The 27,289-nt window shown below is 43.7% G+C and overlaps 1 long non-coding RNA gene across 1 annotated transcript in view; it reads right to left on the bottom strand.

Annotated features, from left to right (window-relative positions):
- Positions 1–409: 409 nt before the first annotated feature.
- The window catches only part of LOC141105807 (uncharacterized), a 103,730-nt gene continuing 76,850 nt past the window's right edge, over positions 410–27,289 (bottom strand). The window contains exon 5 of the long non-coding RNA XR_012235653.1: positions 410–756. This is a non-coding gene — a long non-coding RNA (uncharacterized lncRNA). The remainder of the gene's footprint in view (positions 757–27,289) is intronic.

The following is a 27,289-nucleotide window of genomic DNA, read 5'->3' as shown; positions in this document are numbered from 1 at the left end:
TAGGTAGCAGTCTCTGGAAGGAGAAATGTTTGACCTTCATTTCTGCATGTCTCTGCGGCCTGATTCACACTTATGCAGGTTGCAGTTTGCATATTGCAGGTGCATTGTGCATTTTTCAATACATGCTTTTCATCCATTGAAAAAAAAAACTGTAAAATGTCCCTGACCCTTTCCATAAAATGCACAGATGTGAACTACATCCATAGGAAACCTTGTTAAATGGACTGTAGTGTGTTTCTGCAAAACTGAAAACGCACTAAAAAAATGCATAGGTGTGAACCAGGCCTGCACGTCCACATGATGCTTTCTCTTCCCAAAGCACAGTACTGTGCAAAAGTTTTAGGCAGGTGTGAGAAACGTAAATGAAGAATGCTTTCAGAAATAGAAGTGTTAATAGTTTATTTTTATCAACAAAATGGAAAGAAAATGAACAGAAGAGAAATCCAAAACAACATTTGGTGTGACCACCCTTTGCCTTCAAACAGCATCAATTCTTCTGGGTACATTTGCACACAGTTTTTGAAGAAACTCGGCAGGTAGGTTGTTCCAAACATCTTGAAGAACTAAGCACAGATCTTCTGTTGATGTTGGCTGCCTCAAATCCCTCTCTCTCTTCATGTAATCCCAAGCAGACCCCATGCTGGTGAGATCAGGGCTCTGTGGGGGCCAAACCATCACTTCCAGGACTCCTTGTTCTTCTTTACACTGAAGATAGTTCTTAATGACATTGGCTGTATGTTTGGGGTCATTGTCCTGCTGCAGAATAAATTTGGGACAATCACATACCTCCCCGATGGTATGGCATGATGGATAAGTATCTGCCTGTATTTCTCAGCATTGAGGACATCACTATGGAATGGCACTCGTGGATCTTAAAATATGGAATATTATGATTGTAAACAATACAATTTTTACTGACAGTCTACTTACTGGAATGGTACCAGTGGATTGGAGAAAAGCCAATGTAGCACTAATATTTAAAAAGGGCCCAAAATACATCCCTGGGAATTACAGAACAGTTAGCCTAACATCAATAGTATGCAAGCTCTTGGAGGGGATGATAAGGGACTATATACAAGATTTTAGTAAAGAAAACGGTATCGTTAGCAGTAATCAGCATGGATTCATGAAGAATCGTTCTTACCAAACCAATCTATTAACCTTTATGAGGAGGTGAGTTGCTATCTAGATAAAGGAAGGCCCGTAGACTTGTATCTGGATTTTGCAAAAGCATTTGACACAGTTCCCCATAAACATTTACTGTACAAAATAAGGTCCGTTGGCATGGACCATAGGGTGAGAAGAGTACACGGATTGAAAACTGGCTACAAGGGCGAGTTCAGAGGGTGGTGATAAATGGGAAGTACTCGGAATGGTCAGGGGTGGAAAGTGGGGTCCCCAGTGTTCTGTGTCCAATCCTATTTAACCCCTTCAGATCCACGCTATAGCCGAATGACGGCTACAGCGAGGACCTACTTTGCCGGGAGGCCGTCAATAGACGTCCTCCCCTTTACACGCTACCCGCGCGCCCCCTGCAAGGCACCCACGGCACACGCTGTGATCACCGAGTCAATGAGACTCGAGTGATCACAGATTGGAATAAGGGGCCGATCCTGGCCCCTTACCATGTGATCAGCTGTCAGCCAATGACAGCTGATCACGTGATGTAAACAAAAGATCAGTAATCATTTTTTTTCTCATGCTGACAGCGTGAGGAGAAAAAAAAGCTGATCACCGGCTTCTGTGCAAGGGACATCGGTCCTGAAGAGGAGGATGCACAGCCATCTCATCTGTGCCCACCAGTGCCGCCTGCCAGTACCCACAGTGCTACGAATCAGTGCCCACCAGTGCATAACAGTGCCAGCAATCAGTGCCACCTATCAATGCCCATGAGTGCCACCTATGAATGTCTACCAGTGATGTCAATCAGTGCCAGCTAGCAGTGCTGCCTATCAGTGTCACCTACCAGTGCCGATCAGCCCATCACTGTCACCTATTAGTGCCCTTCAGTGCCACCTATCAATGCCTTTTAGTGCCACCCATCAGTGCCACCTATCAGTGCCACCTCTCAGTGTCACTTCTGTGTCCATCAGTGCCACCTCATCAGTGCCGCCTTATCAGTGCCCATCAATGCAGCCTATCAGTGCCCATCAGTGCAGCCTCATCAGCGTACATCCATGAAGGAGAAAAATGACCTGTTTGCAAAATTTAACAAAATATAAAACAGTTTTGTCTTTTTTTTTTTTTTTTTTAAATGGGTCTTTTTTAACAAAAAAGAAAAAAAACTCAGAGGTGATCAAATACCACCAAAAGAAAACTCTATTTGTGGGGAAAAAATATAAAAATTTTATTTGGGTACAGTGTTGTATGACCGCGCAATTGTTGTTCAAAGAGTGACAGTGCTAAAAGCTGAAAATTGGTCTGGACAGGAGGGGGGTTTAGGTGATCAGTAAGCAAGTGGTTAATTTGTTCATAAACGACCTGGAGGATGGGGTAAACAGTTCAATCTCTGTATTTGCGGATGATACTAAGCTAAGCAGGGCAATAACTTCTCCGCAGGATGTGGAAACCTTGCAAGAAGATCTGAACAAATTAATGGGGTGGGTAACTACATGGCAAATGAGGTTTAAAGTAAACTAATGCATTTGGGTGGCAAAAATATGAATGCAATCTATACACTGGGGGGAGAACCTCTGGGGGGATCTAGGATGGAAAAGGACCTGGGGGTCCTAGTAGATGACAGGCTCAGCAATGGCATGCAATGCCAAGCTGCTGCTAACAAAGCAAACAGAATATTGGCATGCATTAAAAAGGGGATCAACTCCAGAGATAAAATGATCATTCTCCCACTCTACAAGACTCTGGTCCGGCCGCACCTAGAGTATGCTGTCCAGTTCTGGGCACCAGTCCTCAGGAAGGATGTACTGGAAATGGAGCAAGTACAAAGAAGGGCAACAAAGCTAATAAAGGGTCTGGAGGATATCAGTTATGAGCACTGAACTTATTCACTCTGGAGAAGAAACGCTTGAGAGGGGATATGATTCCAATCTACAAATACCGTACTGGTGACCCCACAATAGGGATAAAACTTTTTTGCAGAAGGGAGTTTAACAAGACTCGTGGCCACTCATTAAAATTAGAAGAAAAGAGGTTTAACCTTAAACTACGTAGAGGGTTCTTTACTGTAAGAGCAGCAAGGATGTGGAATTCCCTTCCACAGGCGGTGGTCTCAGCGGGGAGCATTGATAGTTTAAAAAAACTATTAGATAAGCACCTGAACGACCGCAACATACAGGTAATACTGACATATAATCACACACACAGGTTGGACTTGTGTCTTTTTTCAACCTCACCTTCTATGTAACTATGTAATTATGTACTTATGTACAGAGCTGTGTTCACTGACAGGGGAAAAAATGTGATCCTTAGTAAAAGCAACACATAACACACACATTACACATAGTTAGGCACACATTTAACCAGTGGCGGCTAGTGGTCCATATTTGGGGGGCGGCAAACCAATGCCACCCCCACGGGAGACAGATGAGAATGCAGCGATCGGGGGCCTCCTTACCTTAGAAGGATGATGATAGGGCTGCTGCTCCTCACTCCAGGGCCGTTGCTTCTCCTCCTGGCCGAACAGGAATTGGGTCCTGAGACACGATTGGCCGGGAGTCCTAAGACTCCCTGGCCAATCGGGTCTCAGGACCCGCTTCATAAATTGGCCAGGGAGGAGTATCAGGAAGACAATAGAGAATATAAATTCACTATTGCCACACAAGTAGGCAGGCTCGGGGCACAGTGTTCTGCACCCCGAGCCCACCCTTTTTTTAAGCCAATTAGAGCCTCAGGCTCTAATCATGTGCTTAAAAAAAAAAAAAAACAATGAAATCCATGCGTCCAGCACCCTACATGTAGATTAGGGGCCAGGCACATGGATTAGGGGGGCGGCACCCCTGCGCCTGTATGGACGGGCTGCCACTGCATTTAACCTTTTGATCACCCTAGATTTTAACCCTTTCCTACCCAGTGTCGTTAGTACAGTGACAGTGCATATTATTATCAACGATCACTGTATTAGTGTGACTGGGGATATCAGTGGCAGTCAGTTCCCCTCCAGTGTCTGTTATTGTCAGATGCCCGTCCCACTATCGCAGTCCCATTATTAGTCGCTGATCATTAGTAGTATAAAAAATAAATAAATAAAAATTTAATATATATACTAATATACGGTAGTTTATAGATGCTTTAACTGTCAGACAAACCAATTAATATACACTTACTGAGATTTTTTTTTACCAAAAATATGTAGCAGAATACATTTTGTCCACGATTTATAAAGAAATTAGATTTAAAAAAAATGTTTTTTATATGTTTTATAGCAGAAAGTAAAAGAAAATATTGGGGGTTTTTTTTTCAAAATTTTTAATTTTTTTGTCTTTTTACGTTTTTACATTGCAAAAAAAAATTAAAAACCCAGTAGTGATCAAATATCACCAAAAGAAAGCTCTATTTGTGTGAAAAAAAAAATTATATCAATTCTGTTTCATGACTGCGCAATTACCAGTTAAATTAGTGCAGTGCTGAATAGCAAAACAATGGCCTGGTCACGAACGGGGTAAAATCCTCCAGAGCTGAAGTGGTTAATGTATCAACATTTTGATGAGATGCAGCTCATCAGAACGTCAGTACATTAAAGTTTATGATTATGGTCCTTATTTTAAGGCTTATGACTGCCTCTCGTTTTGGCCATATATACAGTATATATATAAAACTATTATTGCAATTCAGGAGAGTCACATTACCATATTTGAGATTATACAATCTACAAGCCCTGATGGAGTGCGAAGTCCGAACTCCTGAAGCATGTTGGCTTTCGTTCTGCTGATTATCCAACAAAACATATTTTTGGACTCTTTGGGGTTGATTTACTAAAACTGGAGAGTGCAAAATCTGGTGCAGCTCTGTATAGAAACCAATCAGCTTCCAGGTTTTTTATCAAACTTAATTGAACAAGCTGAAGCTGGAAGCTGATTGGCTACCATGCAGAGCTGCACCTGATTTTGCACTCTCCAGTTTTAGTAAATCAACCCCTTTGTGGCACTCTGGATTAATGTGCATCTAAATCTACCTGTCCTCTGAAATCCAACCTGCATTCAGATCGACCTTCAGAGGCGATTGACAAGTAGTGATGAAGCAATGTGATGGCATAGCAGCTGCTGGCGGGCATTCAGGAGGTGCTACTGCTGCCTCCTAATGACCATTTTTTGGTGGGTTTTTTGTATACATTTTTTTTTATTATAATTGCCAAACAGCAAGTTTTGGCTGTATTCACACCTGAGCATTTTGTAAATGAGAAACGCGCAGGAAATACACGTCACACTTGCGGTGCCATTCGTTGTTAACGACACCCCAAACGCAGCCACCAGTCACGCATTTTTGCACACGTCAATCACTTGACAAATGTATAAAAATGCACAAAAAAGTACATGAGCTACTTTGTGCATTTGTCGCTCACAGGTCAGCCCATTGAACTGAATGGGCTATCAGATGCATGTAGCACAAAAACGCATGAAAAATGTGCAAAAAAGGTGTGAATCAAGTCTTACATTACAGTACCAACCCGCAACTAGAGTTGGTCCAAACAGCCCCCTCCCCTGGTTCGGTTTGCACCAGAACTCTCGAACATCGCAAAAGTTCAGACCCGAACTTCGAACCCTATTAAAGTCTATGGGACCCGAATTTGAAAAATCCCATTTTGATTTTGCCCATTTTGAAGGCTTGTTTGCAAGTTATTGCCCATAAAAAATATATAGGGGGCCCGGGTACTGACCGTGTGATGGGGACAAGGGCCTCTTTCCAAAAACCCTGGGCTGTGGTTGTGGGGGTTTAACAAGGAGGCCCCCGGGTCCCGCCCCCTCCTCCCCCCTATGTGAATGAGTATGGAGTACATTGTACCCCTATCCATTTACCAAAAAAATGTCAAAAAGAAATAAAAACACACACAGTTTTTGGACAATTCCTTTATTAAAAATAAAAAAGCAAATGTCCCCCGATGTACATCCATCGTCAATCGCAAAGCCTGCCGCCACCAACGGACACGGAAAAAGAAAAAGAGCTCCGCCTGTGACGAAGGCTAACCGCCGACTGCAGGCTCTGCCATTTGAAAGTTCTTATATAGGTAATGGGCAGTGCTACCAGTTTGAGGTCGCCAGGTGGCCCCACCCCTTACCTATATAAGAACTGTCAAACGGCGGAGCTTGCAGTCGGCGGTTAGCCTTCGTCCCCCAATGTAAATCGATTTACATTGGGTGACATTGTTTTTTTTTATTTAATAAAGGAATTGTTATAAACAGTGTTTGTGTTGATATTTCTTTTTAAACACTTTTTTTGGGGGGGGGGAATGGGTAGTGGTACAATTTACCCCATACTCAATTCACATGGGAGGGGGTGCAGGATCTGGGGCCCCCTTATTAAAGGGGGCTTCCAGATTCCAATAAGCCCCCTGCTTGCAGACCCCCACAACCACAGCCCAGGGTTGTGAAAAAGGGGCCCCCCTGCCCCAAAGCACCCCCCCATGTTGAGAGCATGTGGTCTGGTATGGTTTAGGAAGGGGGGTTCTCACTTGTCCCCTCTCCTTTTCTTGGCCTGCAAAGCTGAATGCTTGCATAAGGGTCTGGTATGGATCTTGGGGGGACCCCACGCCATTTAAAAAAAAAATGCTTTGCCCAATGAGGGCTTAGAATGCCCTGTGCAGCATGCAGTGCATTCTGGGGTGCTCGGCAGGCAAACATTCCGCCAAACTCCCCGCAATTTCGGGTGTTCGCCGAACAGGCGATGTTGGGAAAACACACAAAAATGCATTGCAAACACGCTGCAACACTTTACAGTGCACATAGACGCCCAAGGAAAGAAAGAAGAAGAAAGTGACCTCACAGGACAAATGCAGATAGAAAAACGCACGTCAACTGCATGTAGGATGCACATCAAATGCATGCATAGGTACAAGGAAAAAACCTGCAGTTTCTGCTGTGAAAGGGGCCTTAAAATCACGTGAAGCTCACCCCCCAAAAAGGAACAGAAGCTTCTTTTGGGCGACAAACATGCATTGAAGTGAATGGGCTGCCCTATGTGTGACAGGCGGAAATGTGTGAAAATCTGATAGGTTAATCTTCCTTCCTCTATCCAAAATGAAAAAAAAAAAAAAAAAAAGTTTTTGCGTTAGATTGACTTTTTACATTTACGTTCTGCGTTTTTCCTTTTCGCCTCTCCCAGGTGAGTTTAATTAAACAAAATATTTTCATTGTTTGCAAAACTTTGTTATCTTTGGAGATAAAGCGCTGTGACGTCTCGCTGCGGATTCGCTGCGGTCTCGCTGGTCTCGCGGTGACCTCACCCTTGTCAGTTCTCTTTGCCCATATAAGGAACAGAAGTAAAGAGGAGGAAATAAGGAGCAGATAGGGCCAGAGAGGAACCCCCCTCCTCCTCCTCCTTCTCCTCCTCCTCCTCCTCCTCCTCATACACAAGGCAGAAAGCTGCATCATTACTTCCCCTCCTGTAGTGACATGGTGTAATTCCATCTCTCTGCCGCCCTGGACATACATTCCTCATACACACAGCATAATACCACCCCCCACCCCTCCTCCGCCTTTGGGTCAAACTCCTGTACAGTCTGCGATACTAGAAGGTTTTGCACATGGAATCATTTTTAGTATTGAACACAATTTTTAAAAAGTTACATAGTTACAAGAACTTAGAAGGTAACTGCCATTTGTTACCGTAAACCCCGGCATCAGGTCTGTTTATTCATGTTAAAGCGGTATTAACCACTTGCTTACCAGGCACTTATACCTCCTTCCTGCCCAGGAATGAGGATTGCGTGGTCACGCAACACTGTACCCAAATGAAATGTTATCACTTTTTTCACACAAATAGAGCTTTCTTTTGGTGGTATTTAATCACAACTGGGTTTTTAATTTTTTGCTAAACAAATAAAAAAAAAAATCAACAATTTTGAAGAAAAAAAAACTGTTTTCATAGTTTGTTATAAAATTTTGCAAACAGGTAATTTTTCTCCTCACTGATATGCGCTGATGAGGAGGCACTAATAGGCAGTATTGAAGGGCACTGATAGGCAGCACTGATAGGTGGCACTGCTAGGCAGCACTGATGATGGGACATTGATGGGCACAGATTGGCAGCACTGATGGGCACTAATAGGTGGCACTGGTGGGCACTGCTTAGCAGTACTGATGGGCACTGGTAGGTGGCACTGGTAGGTGGCACTGCTGGGCACTGCTTAGCAGTACTGATGGGCATTGGTAGGTGGCACTGGCGGGCACTGGTAGGTGGCACTGGTGGGCACTGCTTAGCAGTACTGATGGGCACTGGTAGGTGGCACTGGTGGGCACTGGTAGGTGGCACTGGTGGGCACTGCTTAGCAGTACTGATGGGCACTGGTAGGTGGCACTGGCGGGCACTGGTAGGTGGCACTGGTGGGCGCAGCCAGCAGTTTGCCCAGCGCTTTACAACACAAGGGCAGTTACAATACAATTCAATACAGTAGGAATCAGAGGGCCCTGCTCCTTAGAGCTTACAATCTAGAAGGGGTCAAGTGATACAAAAGATAATAGCTGTGGGGGATGGACTGATGGAGAAAATAGACATACAGTTGTTAGGTGTTGGTAGGATAAGCTTCTCTGAAGAGGAGGATTTTCAGGGATTGTCTAAAAGCTAATAGAGTAGGAGATATCCCATAGTTTGCAGATGCTATAACTTTCACATAAATCAATCAATATACGCTTATAGGTATTTTAATTTTTTTTACCAAAGACATGTAGCAGATTACATTTTGGCCAAAATTTATGAGGAAATTTGATATTTTTCACTTTTTTTATTGGATATGTTTTATAGCAGAAAGTAAAATAAGTAAAAAAAAATATATATATATTATATATATATATATATATATATATATATATATATATATATATATATATATATATATATATATATATATATATATATATATACACACACACACACACATATGAATTTTAACAAGACCCCACAAGAAAAGAACAAATTAGTAATGATGCAAGATCGCTCTCAAATGCAATACCAGACCGATCTGGGACCCCATGCAAAAATCTAGAAATGAAAAAAAGGTTCCCCCCAAAAATCAATACTAGACTCCTACCCAGGCAGACCAGGAAAAGGGTAAACTAGTATGCCCTCCCCCCATCCTGAACCAGATTATGCCACATGACCTCAACAAGCCCCTCACCTGCAGACCCCCACAACCACTGGGGCAGGGTTATGGAGATAAGGCCTTTGTCCTCATCAACATGAAGACCAGGTGCTTTACCAGTTGTTTCCCCCCTGGCAAGACCCCCCCCCATGTTGAGGGCATGTGGCTTGGTCTGATATGGGTTTTGGGGGGGGCTTTCGCTTTCTTTTTTAATGTGATCCTTGTGTGGGGATTCCCCTAAAATCCAGAGATTTGGGGGGAGGGGGGGGGGTTGACCACACGCTTTTTGTGATTCTTGTGTGGGGATTCCCCTAAAATTCAGAGATTTGGGTGGGTTCCCCCTAAAAATGTATACCAGACCCAAAGGGCCTTGTAGGAATTATGGGGGGATCCCATTCAATTATTTTTTTTTTAATTTTCCCAGCCCAACTGATTACATGTTTTTTCCAGCCATGTAAGTGAATAGGGCCGGTGACATCACTATTTGTTAGGGACTCAGCGGTGCCGGTACCTGCCAACATCCCCCTGTGGATGATCTTGTATGTTGTGGTTAGTATTTTGAATTTTATACGTACATAAATGGAAGTAATACCGTATGTATAGATGATGTTTGGCTCCTGACGTTCGATCAAAATTCGGACAAATTTTTCTTTATTTGGAAATTCGGATGTATCCGAATTCCAAATCACAATAGTAACGAATGTAAACAAATCCTTCAAAATAACAAAACGAAATTAGACCAAAATTTTAATTAGATTTGAATTCTATTCAAATTTGGAAACATGAAATGTAAACATAATCCAATTCTTAGATGTGAAAAAAATTGGCAGCTGCATTAGAATAAAAAAAAAAAAATTAGAATTTTCTGGAAACAGTCGAATTGAATTCAATTTGGTTGAATTCAGAAAATTTAAATCGAATTTCAAAATGATTAAACGAATTACAAAAACAAATTTAACTAAATAAAATCAGTTAATCAACTAATCGAAATGAAACAAATTTTTCATTCTGCACACGTCTAGTAAATGTTCGGGCATTCGTCCAAACGCCCAATCAACCACGGTTGGGTTTGAACTTGTGTTTGGACCAAATCTTAAAGCAGAACTTCACCCAAAAAGGGGAAGATATACTTTTCCGCCTCCTCCCACCCCTTCTCCACCACTTTGGGTCAATTTTTTTTTTTTTTTGTGAGGCGGTGGGTACCAGTTTTGCTGGCAGCTGCGGGACCAATCACAAAGCACAGCACAGCTTGCGCAGTGGGAAGCCAGCTGTAAAGCCGCAAGGAGTCACAGCCGGCTTCATTTAGTATATATGCCGCCGTTGGGGACCCGAAAACCAGCAAAGAACAGGCCTGGGTGAGGATGGTGCTGGATCCCTGGACAGGTAAGTGTGCTTTTATTTTAACCACTTGTTTACTGGGCACCTAAACCCCCTTCCTGCCCAGACCAATTTTCAGCTTTCATCGCTGTCACTCTTTGAATGACAATGGCGCGGTCATGCTACAGTTTACCCAAATGATATTTTTATAATTTTTTTCACACGGATAGAGCTTTCTTATGGTGGTATTTAATTGCTGCTGGGATTTTTATTTTTTGCTAAATAAAACAAAAATGGACCGAAATTTTGAAAAAAAAAAAACTGTTTCATAGTTTGTTATAAAATTTTGAAAACAGGTAATTTTTCTCCTTCACTGATGGGCATTGATAGGCTGCACTGATGGGCAGGGCTGGACTTTCCATTGGGCTTGATGGGGCTCAAGCCCATGGGCCCCGGCCAATAGGGGGCCCCGCGGGCCCCGCCGGCCTCGCCCGTTCCGAAAGCCGCCGAGCGGCCAAATGCCGCGAGAGCCGCTGAGAGCGGCCGAAAGCCGCTGAGAGCTGTCGAGAGCGGCCAAAAGCTGGCTCTGTATCTCGGCAGCGCCATTTTCAAACTGAAAGGCTGCAATGACAAGGCAGCAATGACACTGGAGCAAGGCTACACTGACACTGACAAGGCTGCAGATGAACACTGATAAGGCTGCATTGATGGGCATTTAAATGTAAGTTTTTTTCCTTAAACTTCCCTCCTAAAAGTTTTTTCCCTTAAACAATCCTCCTAAAAGTTTTTTTTCCTTAAAATTCCCTCCCAAACTTGGGGTGCGTGTTATACGCCGATAAATACAGTAATTATCATTTTATCCATTTTTATTGCCTTTATTAATCATGGACCCAGGACGAATACCAGTACAGTATCCCCCACTTATACGCTTATATATTATCTGCTTTTGTGAGTAGCCATTTGGCTGTTTTGTCTTGTCCAATTAAACAGAAGTTCTTTAATACTGCACTGAGTCTGGCACACCTTGTCCTTTTCGATTTCTGTTTTATAGAGCTGTGCATATGTATAGAAGGTAGGGCCCGAATGTGACTCAAGCCCAGGGGCCCCCACCACCCTAAGTCCTGCCCTCCTGATGGGCACTGATAAGGTGGCACTAATGGGTACTGATAGGCACTGATAAGGCAGCACTAATGGGCACTGATAAGCACTGATGAGGCGGCACTGATAGGTGGCACTGAGAGGTGGCACCGATGGGCACTGATGGGTGGCACTGAAGGGCACTTATAGGTGGTACTGATAAGCGGCACTGATAGGTGGCACTGATGATCACTGATGGGCACTGGTCGGTGACACTGATATGCAGCACTGATCTGTGGCACTGATTATTAGACACTGATGGGCATTGATTGGCAGCACTGGTGGGCATTGATGGGTGGCACTGTGGGCACTGGTAGGTGGCACTGGTGGGTACTGATAGGTGGTAATGGTAGGTGGCACAGTGGGCACTGGCAGCTGACACTGGTGGGCACAGCCGCGGCTTTCTGAGTGAGGGACTGATGTCCCTCTGAGAGAAGCCAGCGATCAACTTTTTTTTCCCCTCATGCTGGCAGCGTGAGGGAAAAAAAAATACAGATTACTGAGCTTCTGTTTACATCACGTGATCAGCCGTCATTGGCCGACAGCTGATCACGTTGTAAGCGGTCGGGATCAACCCCTTACCCGGATCTGTGGCCAGCCAAGTCTCATAGACTCGGTGATCACAGAGTGCGCCGGCCAGACGTCCATGGACGCCCTCCTGGTAGTAAAGGCCCGCACTGCAGCTGTCTTTCGGCTATAGCGCGGGTGGCAAGTAGTTAAAGTCAGCAGCTACAGTATTTGTAGCTGCTGACTTTCCATTCTTTATTGGGGGGACTGAAGATCCCCTTTAAGCTCATCCCTAGGTACGGCCCCATTCACACTTCAGCGTAGCGGGAAAGCGCAATCCCACTCGCACTTTTTTTTGCATGTTTTTCACTTGTCTGAAACAGATCAGCCCCTGCTGCATCCTCTTGCCTTGACTGGCTACAAAGTTGCAATGCTGCAGTCTGATCATTTCCTCCTACTTCCCTTTACATGTAAAGGACAATGAAGGGAAATCTTCCCAGTAGGACACATATGCAAAAAAAACCTGATGGGGGTTTCAACCCTTCCCTACTCCATTCAAAAGAAAATAATGTCTTTAGATACACTTTAAGTACTGAAGAGGTCTTTGATTTCCAATGTCAGCAATATAATTATAATCCCAAAAAAATTAATAATAAAAAAAAAACAAAAACAAACAAGCAAAAAAAGGGGGCAGACTCGATGGACTACTCTGTCTTTTTCGGCCATCACTTTTCTGTTTCTACAATAATTCAATTTTTCAGAAGATAAAGAATAAAGTGTTAGTATGAGGCCCAGACCAGACCCAGATCTGATCCACAAAGCATTCCCAAAGTGCAGTGATGGGTTCATTGTACCATGGGCCCCGGGGCTGTTTTCAGTTCAGGGCCCCCTGCCAGTTTAATGAGATCATGCATAAGGGTCAGTGTACATAGGCATCTATCTTTGCTTCTGACATGTGAAGGATTTGGAAGGTTGTGTTTGAATTATTATACGGGGGTCTTATACTGTGGGGTCCTCATTACAAATGATAGGTGCCCTGGTGGCAGATAATATGGGAGAAAAGTCTTCCAGGTACAAGGATATCTATACATATTGGGGGGGGATTTACAAAAACTTGACAACACAGAACATACCATCTAATATTCTGAGATGGGAATGAGGGCCACCTATTAGCAAAAGTATGTAGACATAGGACACACCCCTTACCACGCCCCCTTAAAGAGGAAGTAAACCCAGATGGGTTTTACTTCCTCTTTTGCTCCCCGCAAGGCCTGCGAATGAAAAGCATAATGGGCCAGTATGCATCTCATACTAGCCCATTATACGACACTTACCTGCAAACAAAGCCCGCGTTGTCCCCTGAGCAGGCCACGTCCATCTTCGCCCCTCTTCCTTCTAGGGCCGCAGACTCCTGCTCTGCGATTGGTCGTGACGTCACTCCCGCGCGCATTCAGTCACAGCACACGCTGGGGGAACTGACGGTACGGTGGTCCGTTCCTTCACAGCACATGTGCCGATGACGACATTAGCGCACTACAAGTGAAATATCTCCTGAACGGCGCACGTATTGAGATATTTCCACTACCTATAGGTAAGCCTTATTCTAGACTTACCTATGGATAAAAGTCAACAAAAAGGGTTTACAACCAATTTATAGGAGAATTGTGTAAAAAAAAAAAAAAGGATTAATTAAACCCACAAGTGCTTTTTTTTTACCAATACTATTCCTTTATATTGGCTTTTTCGAATTTTACAAATGCAGCAATTTAGAAATCAGATTAAAGGTTTAGCATCGGGAAACACTTTTTGGTAGATAAGTAGTGCATTTTATATACACAGCTCAGAATAAATGAGTACACCCCTTTTGAAAAGTAAGATTTTATTTAATATCTCAATGAACACAAGAACAGTTAACCTTTTGATCACCCCTGATGTTAACCTTGTGTCATTAGTACAGTGACAGTGCATATTTTTAGCACCGATCACTGTATTAGTGTCACTGGTCCCCAAAAAAGTGTCAGTTAGTGTGCAATTTGTCTGCTGCAATATCGTAGTCCTGCTATAAGTCGCTGCTTGCTGCCTTTACTAGTAATAAATATATAAATACATAAATATTCCATAAATATATTCCATAGTTTGTAGACGCTATAACTTTAGCGCAAAACCAATCAATATACGCTTATTGGGATTTTTTTTTACCAAAAATAGTCTCTGATCATCTGCTGTACTATGTCTGCAATCTCTGACCATCCCTGGAAGGCCGGGCTCGCAGTCTCCACTCTAAGGCCCCTTTCACACGATCGGACCGTTCAGGTCCGCCTGTCAGTTTTGACGGCGGACCTGAACGGGCGATCCATGTTAGCCTATGGAGCGTCGGATGTCAGCGGAGACATGTCCGCTGACATCCGACCCCGTCCGATCCGCTAAAAGCAGACGTATGGCTCTACGTCCAGATCCGTCGCTGGCGGATCGGATCGGGTGAGATCTGACGAAAACGGACACGCTGTCCGTTTTCGTCCGATCCCTCCATAGGCGGCAGCGGCGCCTGACAAGCCCCTCCCCGCTCAGTGAGCAGAGAGGGACCTGTCATCCGCCGGCTCAGCGGAGATCAACGGACTGATCTCCCGCTGAGCCGGCGGACCGAGGCGGGCTCCATAGAAATGGAGCCCGCCTCGTGTGAAAGAGGCCTAATTCATCCCAAAGGTGTTCTATCAGGTTGAGGTCAGGACTCTCTACAGGCCAGTCAAGTTCCTCCACCCCAAACTTGCTCATCCATGTCTTTATGGACCTTGCTTTGTGCACTGGTCCAAATCATTTGGTGGAGGGGAGATTATGGTGTGGAGTTGTTTTTCAGGGGTTGGGCTTGGCCCCTTAGTTCCAGTGAAGGGAACTCTCAATGTGTCAGCATACCAAGACATTTTGGACAATTTCATGCTCCCAACTTTGTGGGAAGAGTTTGTGGATGGCCCCTTCCTGTTCCAACATGACTGCGCACCAGTGCACAAAGCAAGGTCCATAAAGACATGGATGAGCAAGTTTGGGGTGGAGGAACTTGACTGGCCTGCACAGAGTCCTGACCTCAACCTGAACAACTTTTGGATGAATTAGAGCAGAGACTGCGAGCCAGACCTTCTCGTCCAACATCAGTGCCTGATCTCACAAATGTGCTTCTGGAAGAATTATCAAACATTCCCATAGACACACTCCTAAACCTTGTGGACAACCTTCCCAGAGGAGTTGAAGCTGTTATAGCTGCAAAGCGTGGGCCATTAAAGTTCATGTGCAAGTAAAGGCAGGCGTCCCAATACTTTTGACAATATAGAGTATACATTATCCTGCACTTCTGGGTAGCAGGCACGAATGCGGCTCTCTTGCACTGTGATTACACACAGTGGGAGCTGATCAGCAGGTACCGTGCACTTGATGTCTGCCACCACCCGCCAATCGTTCGGTACAGAGACAGAACGGCAGTTTGCCCATGTAAAGAAGGCAGATTGTCATTCTGTCCTTAGGGAAGGCATGGATCCTGTGTTCTGGCAAAGCAGGGACAGGGATCCATGTCTTACTCTAGTAAAAGCATCTCCCACAGTTTAGTAAAACACTGGTTAGAATCAAATTTAAACCTTTGATCGCCTCCAATGTTAACCCCTTCCCAGCCAGTGACATTAGTACAGTGACAGTGCATATTTTTTAGCACTTATCATTGTATTAGTGTCACTGGTCCCCAAAAACATGTCAGTTAGTGTCCGATTTGTCCACTGCAATATTGCAGTCCCGCTATAAGTCGTTGATCGTCGCCATTACTAGTTAAAAAACATAAAACTAATATTAATAAATAAAAATTCCATAAATATATTCCATAGTTTGTAGACGCTATAACTTTTGCACAAACCAATCAATATACACTTATTGGGATTTTTTTTTACCAAAAATATGTAGCAGAATATATATTGGCCTAAATTTATCAGGAAATTATTTTTTTATTGGATATGTTTTAAAGTAGAAAGTAAAAATTTTTTGTATTTTTCAAAATTATTGGTATTTTTTTGTTTATAGCACAAAAACAAAACAAAACAAAAAAAAAATGCAGAGGTGATCAAGTACCACTAAAAGAAAGCTCTAATTGTGGAAAAAAAACCATCAATTTTATTTGGGTACAGCGGCGTAATTGTCAGTTAAAGTAACGCAGTGCCGTAACGCAAAAATGGCCTGTCATGAAAGGTAAATCTCCTGGAGGAACTCAAGTATACCCCCCCCCCCCCCCCAAGTCTCCTGGGACCCGTAACATGGGCATCCCAGGAGGCTGTGGGTCAAAAAAAAAAAAAAGAAGTTGGGTGAGAGCCCCCCCCCCCCCCCCCCAAAAAAAAAAGGTACTCCCCCCCCCCAATTTTTTTAGAGGAGGAGTGCAAGAAGGGAATGATATAAAGTTGATAGGGAGAGTAAAATTCTTCTGTCTAAATCATTGATCTGAATGGCGCCCCTCTTTTCTATGTTACAAAGTCAGGAGGGATGACTATGTGTAAAAGTGCAAATCTGGCATTATTGGTGGTCTCAGCAGAGCAGTGTGGTGTAGGGGAGAGCATGACTCATCTATCAGCATTAACAACTATCACCACCATTCATCCGCTTCATAGAATGTGAGGGAGTTGGGTACTGATAGCATACTCTCTGCACTCCCACTCATAGAAAATACACGAGGCTAAAGCTACACAGGAAACCTTCACCAACCACACTACCCAAATCACCCGTGACTAATCTCCAACACTACAGATCCATACCAAAATAAGGGAACAGGTGAATTCTCAGTCTCTGACCATCTCCTGTAGTATGTCTGCAGTCTCTGACCATCTCCTGTACTATGTCTGCAGTCTCTGATCATCTCCTGTACCATATCTGCAATCTCTGATCATCTCCTGTAGTCTGTCTGCAGTCTCTGACCATCTCCTGTATTATGTCTGCAGTCTCTCACCATCTCCTGTAGTATGTCTGCAGTCTCTGATCATCTCCTGTATTATGTCTGCAGTCTCTGATCATCTCCTGTATTATGTCTGCAGTCTCTGATCATCTCCTGTATTATGTCTGCAGTCTCTGATCATCTCCTGTATTATGTCTGCAGTCTCTGATCATCTCCTGTATTATGTCTGCAGTCTCTGACCATCTCCTGTATTATGTCTGCAGTCTCTGATCATCTCCTGTACTATGTCTGCAGTCTCTGATCATCTCCTGTATTATGTCTGCAGTCTCTGATCATCTCCTGTATTATGTCTGCAGTCTCTGACCATCTCCTGTATTATGTCTGCAGTCTCTCACCATCTCCTGTAGTATGTCTGCAGTCTCTGATCATCTCCTGTATTATGTCTGCAGTCTCTGATCATCTCCTGTACCATATCTGCAGTCTCTGATCATCTCCTGTAGTCTGTCTGCAATCTCTGATCATCTCCTGTAGTATGTCTGCAGTCTCTGATCATCTCCTGTAGTATGTCTGCAATCTCTGATCATCTCCTGTACCATATCTGCAGTCTCTGATCATCTCCTGTAGTATGTCTGCAGTCTCTGATCATCTCCTGTACCATATCTGCAGTCTCTGATCATCTCCTGTAGTATGTCTGCAGTCTCTGATCATCTCCTGTACCATATCTGCAGTCTCTGACCATCTCCTGTATTATGTCTGCAGTCTCTCACCATCTCCTGTATTATGTTTGCAGTCTCTGACCATCTCCTGTAGTCTGTCTGCAGTCTCTGATCATCTCCTGTACTATGTCTGCAGTCTCTGACCATCTCCTGTACTATGTCTGCAGTCTCTGACCATCTCCTGTATTATGTCTGCAGTCTCTGAACATCTCCTGTAGTATGTCTGCAGTCTCTGACCATCTCCTGTATTATGTCTGCAGTCTCTGACTATCTCCTCTAGTATGTCTGCAGTCTCTGATCATCTCCTGTACTATGTCTGCAGTCTCTGACCATCTCCTGTATTATGTCTGCAGTCTCTGATCATCTCCTGTACTATGTCTGCAGTCTCTGATCATCTCCTGTATTATGTCTGCAGTCTCTGATCATCTCCTGTATTATGTCTGCAGTCTCTGACCATCTCCTGTATTATGTCTGCAGTCTCTCACCATCTCCTGTAGTATGTCTGCAGTCTCTGATCATCTCCTGTATTATGTCTGCAGTCTCTGATCATCTCCTGTACCATATCTGCAGTCTCTGATCATCTCCTGTAGTCTGTCTGCAATCTCTGATCATCTCCTGTAGTATGTCTGCAGTCTCTGATCATCTCCTGTAGTATGTCTGCAATCTCTGATCATCTCCTGTACCATATCTGCAGTCTCTGATCATCTCCTGTAGTATGTCTGCAGTCTCTGATCATCTCCTGTACCATATCTGCAGTCTCTGATCATCTCCTGTAGTATGTCTGCAGTCTCTGATCATCTCCTGTACCATATCTGCAGTCTCTGACCATCTCCTGTATTATGTCTGCAGTCTCTCACCATCTCCTGTATTATGTTTGCAGTCTCTGACCATCTCCTGTAGTCTGTCTGCAGTCTCTGATCATCTCCTGTACTATGTCTGCAGTCTCTGACCATCTCCTGTACTATGTCTGCAGTCTCTGACCATCTCCTGTATTATGTCTGCAGTCTCTGAACATCTCCTGTAGTATGTCTGCAGTCTCTGACCATCTCCTGTATTATGTCTGCAGTCTCTGACTATCTCCTCTAGTATGTCTGCAGTCTCTGATCATCTCCTGTACTATGTCTGCAGTCTCTGACCATCTCCTGTAGTATTTCTGCAGTCTCTGATCACCTCCTGTAGTTCTAGATTGTAAGCTCTAACGAGCAGGGCCCCCTGATCCCTCCTGTATTGATTTGTATTGTAACTGTACTGTCTGCCTTCATGTTGTAAAGCACTGCGCAAACTGTTGGCGCTATATAAATCCTATATAATAATAATAATAATAATATGTCTGCAGTCTCTGAAGACAGTCACTATTGCTAGGGGCTAAAATTGGCCTATATCGCTGAGATTCCCACACCACCACCCTCCACCCACAATAGTGTACACCAGGTCTATAATGAAACTGTAGGGTTGCATTTTGTTGTAAAATTGAACTGAAAGTGTTTTTCTAGCTTACGTTGTTCACTTTTTACTTAGTTGCTGTTCCGTATTTGCACATCAAGCAGAGATTGGTTGGTGCTCTGTTATCAGTTCCTATTTGTATCTCAGTATGTGTATAGAGAATAATTAAAGTGATAATAAAGAATAATTTTTTTGCCTGCTCTGTGTAATGGTTTTGCACAAAGCAGCTCGGACACATAGAGCTATAGTTCGGCCCCGCCCCCCCTCTCCTCATTGGCTCACTGGCTGTGATTGACAGCAGTTATCTCAGCCAATGAGGAGGGAGAGTCCCAGGACAGCTGAGGCTATTGTGAACATCGCTGGATCGGAGGGATCTCAGGTAAGTATTAGGGGGACTGGGGGGGGGGGGGGGGCGCTGCACACAGAAAGTTTTTTACCTTAATGCATAGACTGTATGAAATTAAAAAAGCCTTTACAACCACTTTATTAAACAAACATGTCACACTTACCTCCTCTGTGCAGCTGGTTTTGCACAGAGCAGCCCAGATCCTCCTCATTTGGGGTCCCCGGCCAGCCCTCTGAGCTCCCCCCATGCCCCAATAGCAAGCCACTTGCTAGAGAAGGGGGGGGTTACTCGCTGCTGAGCTGCACTGTTTGTGTCTGTTGACACAGACAGTGCAGCTTGGCCTTGCCCCTTCATTACTGGATTTGATTGACAGCAGCAGGAGCCATTGGGAGCTACTGAGTCCAGTGAGGAGGGAGAGCGCAGCGCCACGGCTCTTGTGCACAGCGCTGGATCAAGATTGGGCTCAGGTAAGTATTTGTGGGGGAGGGTTGGGGGGGGGGGCTGCACCTTAAAGGTGTTTTCATTTAATGTAGAAAATGCATTAAGGTAAAAAAAAAAGTCTGCCTTTCAACCACTTGACCTTCAGAAGATTTACCCCCCTTTTATGACCAGGCCATTTTTTGTGAAATGGCACTGCATTACTTTCACTGACAATCGCACGGTCATGTAACGCTATACCCAAATCATTTCTTTATCCTTTATTCCCACAAATAGAGCTTTCTTTTGGTAGTATTTGATTACCTCTGCGTTTTTTTTTTTTTTTTTTTATATTATATATTATTATTATTATATTAATATTTCTTACTTTCTGCTATAAAACATATCCAATAAAAAATATAAAAACTCTAATTTTTTTAATCGGTTTAGGCCTATATGTATTCTGCTACATGTTTTTGTTAAAAAAAAATCCAATAAGTGTATATTTTACGCAAAAGTTATAGCGTCTACAAACTATGGGATATAGTTATGGATTTATTTATTTTTTTATTTTTTACTAGTAACGGCGGCAATCAGCGACTTATAGCGAGACTGCAATATTGCGGCGGACAAATTGGACACTAACTGACACTTCTTGGGGACCAGTGACACTAAGACAGTGATCAGTGCTAAAAATATGCACTGTCACTGTACTAATGACACCATCTGTGAAGGGGTTAACATCAGGGGCGATCAAACATTTAAAAGTATGCCTAACCAGTGTTTTACTGTAGTGGGGGAGGTGATTTTACTAGGATAAGGCACAGATCCGTGTCCCTGCTTGGCAGGAACACAGGTACCATGCCTTCCCTACTGACAGATCACCATTCTGCCCCTGTACAGAATGATCAGCGGCTGCTGGTGGGTATCCGGTCTGCGGAACCCGCTGATCAGCTCCTGTCTTGTGTAGAATCACAGCGGGAGCGAGCTGCCAGTGGGGTGCACACTCACGCCTGATACCCGGAAGTGCAGGGTCACGTATATACACATGATCCTGCGCAGCGCAGCCTCCCTGTAGCAGTAAAACTGGCAACTTGTTATATTCACTTTAAGGAGATAAATCAATGAGCAGACCCTACAGTGTGGGGTCGATTTACTAAAACTGGAGAGTGCAAAATCTGGTGCAGCTCTGCATAGAAACCAATCAGCTTCTTGCAGTAAAACCTGGAAGCTGATTGGCTACCATGCACAGCTGCACTACATTTTGCACTCTCCAGTTTTAGTAAATCTCCCCCACTGTATCTAAAGCCATTAGGATGGAAGAAAATGGTTATATCCGTTGTCTGCTTTTTATTGCTGTCTGTGTCCCCATTGGGGAGATTCACCTTTTCCTAATGATGTTGTCACCAGGACAGAAAAGTGATGAGAAATCCAAAACTTTGGTTTGTCACCAGAACAGAAATAGAGGAGAAATCTTCCAATGAGGCAGTGGCGGCTAGTTTTCTTTTTTTTTTGGGGGGGGGGCGGCAAACGGTCTTACCACCGCCACCCCCCCGGTCGGTCGGGTCACAGACGGCATCCAGCCACCCCCCGGTCGTTCAGTCAGTTGGGGCTCTGCACTTACCCCATCTCTGGGCAGAGCTATGGGCAGTGGGTGGCGGCAGCTTCTCTCCGGGCTGATCCAAACCCAGTTGGATCTCCTCTGCTTTTTGGATTCCTCTCCCCCTCTGGTGTCACATTTGGCACCTTTGGGGGGGGGGGGGCAGATACCTGTATAATCCAGGTATTTGCTCCCACTTCTGGCCATAGATGGCTGCAGTATCCGTGGTCCCTCCTCTGCCCCCCCCCCCCCCCCGCTGTCTTCTGGGACACACAGGTCCCAGAAGACAGCAGGGACCAGTGAGATCACGCAGCACAACTCACGCATGCGCAGTAGGGAACCAGGCTGTGAAGCCGCAAGGCTTCACTTCCTGATTCCCTTACCGAACATGCCGACGCCTCCACCCAGGAGCCAAGGGACAGATCAGCTTCTGGTGAGGACATCGTGGGCGCCCTGGACAGGTAAGTGTCTTTATATTTAAAGTCAGCAGTAGCAGTATTTGTATATATATATATATTTTTTTTTTTTTTTTTCGGTGGAACGCTTTAATGTTCTTTTTGTTCTCCCAACATATTGTAATTTACAAGTACATTCTAAGATATAGATTGCTCCTTCAGTATTGCAGCTAATAAAATCCTTAATAGGATAAACTGTGCTAGTAGCCTGGAATTCTGCTCTTTGCTTTTGTAGTTTCTTTGAATGTTTGCAGGCATAACAATATTTACATGGGGTAAAAAAACCTTTCCCAGTAAAAAAAGGAAAAATTTCTTTTGGTGGGAGGAGGGGGCTCAACCACATTTTTAACGATCATATCTCTCAATGTTGTAGCTCTTTTATAAATAAAAGTTGGTTTATCCGGTAGGATACTATGTAGATGTTTGTTACCTTTCAATACATGCCAAAGTCTTATAATACGTTTTTCCACTTCTTTATGTTGAATATTGAAATTTAAAATTAGAGCCAGGGCTTCCAATGGTTGTTTCTGAACTCTTTTGTTTCCGTGTATCATAGATACCCTATCCATTTTGTTAACTTGTTCTATTTGTTTTTGTATAAATTGCTGAGTATATCCTTTATCTATGAGCCTATTGCCAATTATTTTAGCTTGAATCATGTAGTCTTCTTCTTTAGTACAATTTCTTTTAGATCTTATTAATTGCCCTTTTGGAATATTATATAGCCACAGTTTAAAATGGCAATTATCTACAGACAAATAAATATTTCTGTCCACGTTTTTTCTAATGCGTTCTGGTGAGGAGTTTGTTTTCTTCTATTCTAATTTCTAAATCTAGAAAATCAATTTGCTTTCCATCAATGTTCCATGTAAGTTGTATATTCTTTTGATTCTCATTTAAATGAAGTAGGAAAAGTTCCAATGAAGCTCTACTTCCATTCTAGATAATAATAAAATCCTCTATAAATCTTTTATAGAAGGTAATTTCTACAGGTGGATTCTTATAGACTCTTTCCTCTTCCTACTGTGCATTAGCCTCGCTAGGTGCGAACTTAGCGCCCATGGCTATACCAGTTACTTGTTTGTAGTATGCTTGATCATGCCAGAGATATCCATTACCATTTACCACCAAATGAAAGCCCAATTTGTCCTGGAAAAAAACAAGCTATAATCCATCTGCATGCACAAAGAAGTTGTGATGATATTAACTAATACATGTCAAAATTGCAAAATTGTGCTTAGGCATTAATGTGATTGTAAAGTCTCAAGGGTTTTCACCTTAATGCATTATATATTATATATATATATATGCTTCTATGCATTAAGGTTAAAAACCTTCTGTGCTGCAGCTCCCCCCCCAGAACCCCCCCCTTTTTCTTACCTGAGCCCGATCCGATCCAGCGATGTGCATGATGTGGTTCCAGCCGCTGTCTCTCTCCTCATTGGACAGATTGAAAACAGCGGGAGCCATTGGCTCCTGCTGCTGTCAATCAAATCCAGTGACATGGTAGCAGGGGGCAGGGCCGAGTCCCGCTGTCTATGCCAATGGACTCAAGAGCGAGCCCGCATGGGTGCCCCCCAGGGAAAGCGGCTTTCTGTGGGCACGCCCAAAGAAGAGAAGGGACCTGGAGTGCCGGCGGGGGGCCCCAGAACAAGAGAATCAGGGCTGCAGGTAAGTATAGGCATGTTTGTTTGGTTTTTTTTGTTTAAAAATAACAAACATGCTTACCTGCTCTGTGCAGTGGTTTTGCACAGATCAGCCCAGATCCTCTTCTTCTCGGGTCCCCCGCTGGCACTCCTATCCCCTCCCTCTGCCAAGTGCCCCCACAAGCAAGCAGCTTGCTATGGGGGGCACCCGAGCCGAGCCGCTGCTCTGTGTCTCCTTTTAGACAGGGAGCCGGGGCTCGGCCCTGCCCCCTTTCTCTCCTTATTGGCTAACTGCCCTCAATTGACGGCAGCGGGAGCCAATGGCGCCCACTGCTGTCTCAGCCAATAAGGGAGAGTCCTCAGACAGCCAAATCTTTTGTGAAAGATCGCTGGATCGAGATGGACCTCAGGTGAGTATTAGGGGGGAGGGGGTCTGCTGCACACAGAAGGTTTTTTATCTTAATGCGTAGAATACATTATGATAAAAAAAAACCTTCTGCCTTTACAACCACTTTAAGATTTGTTTTACCCTTAGGTGTGAAGAGGTTGAAATGCCTCAGTGGGAAAATATCAGTCTGGGGTGGGTGTTTCTAGGCAGGCTGTATATTTAACCCATTAATAACCCTTAATGTACTTTACTCAGCCCTAGTTAACACCTTCTTCCCCTTCATCCTTTAGCTATTATTTCCCCCATGATGTTTTTTGTTTGTATGTATGCAGACCACCCTAGGTAACACCCACAAGTGGCACTGAGACTCCATGATGAAAATAACTGAAATCCAATGAATGAAAGGAGCTGGACATGGACAATCAGGCTGGGGGGCGGAAAGAGCTAGATGATGCTGGGTGTCCTCCAGTTAGGAAATGAGGCGGTGGGCGCTATCTTAATTGTCATCGCAACTAAAGCACATTATGAGAAGCTCACAGTGTGCAGTGTAATTGGAATAAGCAATGTCAGTACGGGAGAGGAGCCTGTACAACTGTGCAAGACTGAAGGGAAGGCTGGAAGTTCACCTTTAAATCTCAGCAAGCATTTCTAATCCGGTTCTGCAGCTCCAATCGGGCGGGTGAGATGATCGATGATTTGTGTATGTAATGCGGCCGCACCGCTTCCATTTTAGTCCATGGAAAAGCAGCGCTGGGCGGAATGTACGGTATTTTTCCACTGTGTATAGAATCCCCGGCCCCTTCAATCTATAGAACGGATCACGCCTTCCTAATGTACGCTCTGCAGAGCCTCGCCCCCCTCCGGACCTCACCCCATCTGTACACTGCAATAAAATCACTTACCTTCCTGGGAAGATGGTTCTCCAGCCACGCCCACTGCGCTGAGGTCACTGTGCCCTTCCTTCCCTGGAATCTTCTCTGCTATTATATTACAGCTCTGCACAAGACAGAATGGGAGAGATAAGGAATCTGATACCTCTGACCTGCTTTGTCTTTCCTTCCAGGAACTATTCCCTGGCTGGAGTCATCAGGACACAGACAATGGGGCTCATTTACATAGCGGCCAGTGTGACTTTCACCAAACATTCACCGGTGGTGTCATTTAAGACGCATGCACCTGAAAGATTCACTGATTTCTAACGAGCGTGAGAATTATTACAGAACGGCAGAGGATCTTAAAGCGGATGTAACACAGGATATTTCATTTTATGTTCAGTACGGCAAAAGTGATTAGTCAGTGTAACACTTCCAGGTATTTAAAGGGTGACTCCACTTAAGTGGAAATAAAATAGCAAATAAAAATAAATAATAATAATAATAATATAGCGTATACAATTGCTACACAAATCATATTGTAATTGAATGTTATTAAAAATGACTTTTCCCTTTCAATCTGTCATTTTCTGTAAAATGCAATATGGCAACCCGGAGGTGTTCTGTACACAGATGGTATACAAAACATCCCCCAGAAATGTCATTTCCTGCTTGTGTGATCGGCTCACTGATTTTCCCAGAAGTCTGCCTAAGATACTGTACAAGTCAGGTTTTGGGCATCCTCTGCAACAAAAATGTCATTCTTGGTAAGATACTTCCGGGAAGGGAAATCACGTCTAAAGGGAGCTATAAGCTATGAGTAAGCACTACTGTTGGTGCGAAACGCGTCAGTAATTTTGTCTGCTGTGGCATGTATCTTTGATTTTGATTTAATTTTTGAATAAAAAGGCATTTTCTTCAGAGTGCGGCTGTCCAGAACCACTTCCAATTTACGTCTAAAGGGATGCAAACCCTGCCCCTTTCCTCATTAAAACCCTGCAAGTGCAGCAGCTGATTTATAATCAGTAAGTGCTTGCCGACCGTATATTTACATATATATTTATATATACGGAGGCTAGGCGGCTCTCCTGTGCAGGATCGCGTACTAGGGTCCGGGTCTGGGGCACGCATGTGCTAGGGTTGCCGCCTGCCTGGGATTCACCCGGACAGTCCAGGTTTTAAATCATGTGCCCGTTTTTCAGTCCCCTTGAAACCCAGGCACATTATTCAGACATGATTGTAACTCGGAACAGGGCCTGACAGGAGGGTGAGGGGGCACTATGCACACCGCATTACTATTCTTTTTGGAGCACCCATAGTCCCAGGTCTGTTATCCTATAAGCGATGGTGAACCTTGGCAACCCAGACTGTAAAGCAGGAACACAGGATCAATGCCTTCCTATAGTAAAAGCATCTCCCCCAACAGTGGATAACACATTGTTTGCCACACAGTTAACCTTTTGACCGTCCCTGATGTTAACCCCTTCCCTGCCTGTGTCATTAGTACAGTGACAGTGCATATTTTTTAGCACTGACCCAAAAAGTGTCACTTAAGCCCTATACACACACGAATAGAAAATCGGACAACAGATCATCCGTTTTTTTTTTTTGTTTTTTTTTGCATGCTACTCGCATATCAAACATGTAGAGTTTAATAAATGTACTAAAATTCTCGTACGACAGAATAAAAAAATCGCAAGTGATGTCATGTGTTGTAATGTATTTGTATTGTATTTTCAAACGACAACTGTACTGATTAAACGAAAATCATACGATCTGGTATCATACGGGAAAAATTTTCGTGCATCTCCGATTGGATAATATTGGATAAACTGTCGTGATCGGCTTGCAAAACCTCTGTACCATCCATCCGATTATGGTACGATCGAGTTGAAAGCGGTATTTTTCGTACAACTTTCGGATCGTGTGTATGGGCCTTTAGTGTCAGGTTTGTCCACCGCAATATCGCAGTCTCGCTATAAGTCGCTGATCGCCGCCATTACTATTAAAAAATAAAAATTCCTTAAATCTTTCCCATAGTTTGTAGATGCTATAACTTTTGCGCAAACCAATCAATATTCGCTTATTGGGATTTTTTCACCAAAAACATGTAGCAAAATATATATTGGCCTAAATTAATGAAGAAATTTTATGTTTTACATTTTTTATTGGAAATGTTTTATAGCAGAAAGTAAAAAATATTGTTTTTTTTTTTCAAATTTGTCTTTTTTTGTTTATAGCGCAAACAATAAAAACCACAGAGATGATCAAATACCACCA

The sequence above is a fragment of the Aquarana catesbeiana genome, linkage group LG08, assembly GCF_042186555.1.
Source record: "Aquarana catesbeiana isolate 2022-GZ linkage group LG08, ASM4218655v1, whole genome shotgun sequence".
NCBI classification, from domain to species: Eukaryota; Metazoa; Chordata; class Amphibia; order Anura; family Ranidae; genus Aquarana; species Aquarana catesbeiana.
This window is presented reverse-complemented; position numbering and strand designations above follow the sequence as displayed.